The following is a 2,824-nucleotide window of genomic DNA, read 5'->3' as shown; positions in this document are numbered from 1 at the left end:
CGGTCAACCTAAGTTGTATCAAAGCCATAGCTCAGCTACGTCTTCCTTAAGAATGGCCATTCGACCCTATCATATGCATAGCTCATATCCACCTTGAGTGAAAAATACCCACACTTGCCTCTACGCTTATTTTTAAGTTTTTGCAAGATCTCATTAGTGATGAGAACATTATCTTGGATGTTCGGGCCTTCGATGAACCCATTTTGATTGAAGCAGATGATTCTATTAAGGATGGGGTAAAGCCTATTGACAATAACCCAATTGATAACCTTGTATATGAAGTTGCAGAGGCTAATGGGGTGGAAATCTCCAAAGGATGATGGATAATTCACCTTAGGGATGAGAGAAATGTAGGTCTGATTCAATCCAAGAAAGAAAGTACCCGAGATGAAGAAGTTCTATACGCAGGCAATGACGTCATTCCCAATAACAAGCCATGCTTTGTGATTGAAGAGAAACCATCCGGCCTAGGTGACTTGTGGGATGGCATTGAAAAAACTGTTGATGAAATCTCCTGTTCAGAAGCAGGTGTAGTAAGAGAGAGATGAGTAACCCGCCCAAAGGTGGGTGAGAAGTAGCTCTCGTCAAGGTGCGGATTGGTCGTGGAGAAAAGCTCTCTGAAGGACTGCAAAAATTCGTTACCAATATTGGAGCCATCTGTAAGAGTGAGCCCATGAACATTGAGAAATTTTATTTCGTTTCTGGTTCTTCTCTTGATAGTAGACAGATGAAAAAATCGAGTATTCCGATCTTCATTAGTGATCCAATTCGCTCTCGATTTCTGTTGCTAGTGAAGTTCTTCCTAGTGGAGCAATTTCCTTAGAGAAGCAAGCATGTATTTTTCCTGGATAAACCAATTTAAATCCCTTTCCACAGGATCAATTTGATGGTGTTGAGAGAGTGTGGACCTGTTGGTATTCTAATTTTTGGAAAATGTTTCCCACACAATTTTTATTCCAATGCTTGAGAGACCTTGATAAGAACCCCAATTTTGAGCAGTACTTGGGCGATACATTTATACAAAACTTTACCCTGAGCACACGCAATGGAGCCATTGACAGTCAAGTGAAATCCAATCCACAAAATAATTTGATCTATGGACAGCATCGTTGTGGTAAAGGTCGTAATGCCAAAGGAATCATTACCGTAGGGCATAGAGGGGGAGGTCATAAGCGCCTATACCATAAAATCGATTTTCAACGGAATAATAAAAAACATAGAGTAGAATCATAACCATAGAATACGACCCTAATCAAAGGGGAAGCCAAGAACCTCAAGGGAATTCCAAGTGGATGCAACGTGATCCATGAATGATGATTCCAGCACCCAAAAGGCTTCAAATCTTAACGGACGCCGTTGCCTCGCTCCATTAACCTCTGTAGTTAGAATTAAGGGACGATGATCCGAAGTCGCCATAATCTCCGATAGAACCACGGCATGTGGGAAGATTTCTGTCCAGAGAGCATTAGCATAAATCTGTCTAGATTTGTCTCGATTCGCTGCTCTCCAATCTGTTTGTTAGTCCACGTAAATTGATGCCCGCATAATCGAATCTCAGACAAACAGGTCCTACTGGGGAAGTCGGTCAAGGGCCGGATGTGATTTGAGGTAATGGGTCTGCCTCCCCTTTTGTCATCAGCAGTGAGATATGCATTCCAATCACCAGTTACTAACATGGAAGTTCAATAAAGGAAGCTAAGTGGAGTTGAGACGTAAACTGCATACTTCTAACATTATCAAGACAATTGAGATAAAGGAAAGTCATGATCCAGCATTGATTCATATTTGGGATTGAAAATTCATTGATTCATCTTTAGCACAACTGAACCTGGTGGAGGTTTCAGTTTTTAGTCTGAACTCAAGCTTGATTCTAGCACCAGAATCACTCTTGCGCAACCACGGCAAGGCCAAAAAAAATGAACAAGCTTTGCTTGGTTGGCCTCAAAGCAAATAGCATTTTCTATTGATTTATCCCCCAGACTCGATCTATTCTGATTCTTAATTATCCTACCACACTACACAGGATCACACCCATAAAGTACCAGTATCATAGCTGTCAAGACATCGCTTAGGCATTCAGGCGGATTATGCTTTGCTAGTGCCGCCTTAAATTCTTTTTCCCATTGAGCACCTTGGTTTGCCTAGATATCGTGATAACTATAACCAGTATGCAAAATTTCAGGAAGCAAAGGTAGAGGATCAAGAGAGATCTACCCAAAACTGTCAGACCATTAAGTACAGTTTTTTTTTTGGTAGAATAGAAAATTACTGATCATTATGTGAACTAGCAACGGCTTCAGACCAACATAGGTCATATAACCAAGGAGTGAAAATAGGCCAATCTGTCACACACGTAAGAGACGGGGCCTTTCGAGCCAAGGCATCTGCAATACTATTCAGAGCCCATGGAATACAATTATTTATAGGAACAGAACAATAAAGAAGAATAACAGTATGTAATAAACAAAAGAATAAGAGGAAGTAATAACAGAGATAGTTTTTTTTTTTTTTTTGGGAAAGGTGGGTATAATTTAGGGAAAGATTAAAATCGATAAATAAAGACTTGTTTAAAATTGTTATTTGAATGTTCAATAAACCTTAGCTTAGTATTTAGTATCTTAAGATGCTGTCAGTTTTAACAATGGATTTCCAGTTTTACTCCGAAATGGAGTAGTAGGAACTATTGCTCTGTCCTAAATTTAGGCATTGAACTAAAAAAATAATACCTGATAAGAAAAAGAGGATGAATCAAGCAAGGGGAGTGAGAGCGAAGAGAAAGCACATCATCTAACCAGCTCTTGGTTCCAACAAGCACACAACAGCA

This window comes from Macadamia integrifolia, chromosome 14 (assembly GCF_013358625.1).
Source record: "Macadamia integrifolia cultivar HAES 741 chromosome 14, SCU_Mint_v3, whole genome shotgun sequence".
Taxonomy (NCBI): domain Eukaryota; kingdom Viridiplantae; phylum Streptophyta; class Magnoliopsida; order Proteales; family Proteaceae; genus Macadamia; species Macadamia integrifolia.
The sequence above is the reverse complement of the archived record's forward strand: the minus strand, read 5'-3'. Positions refer to the sequence as shown.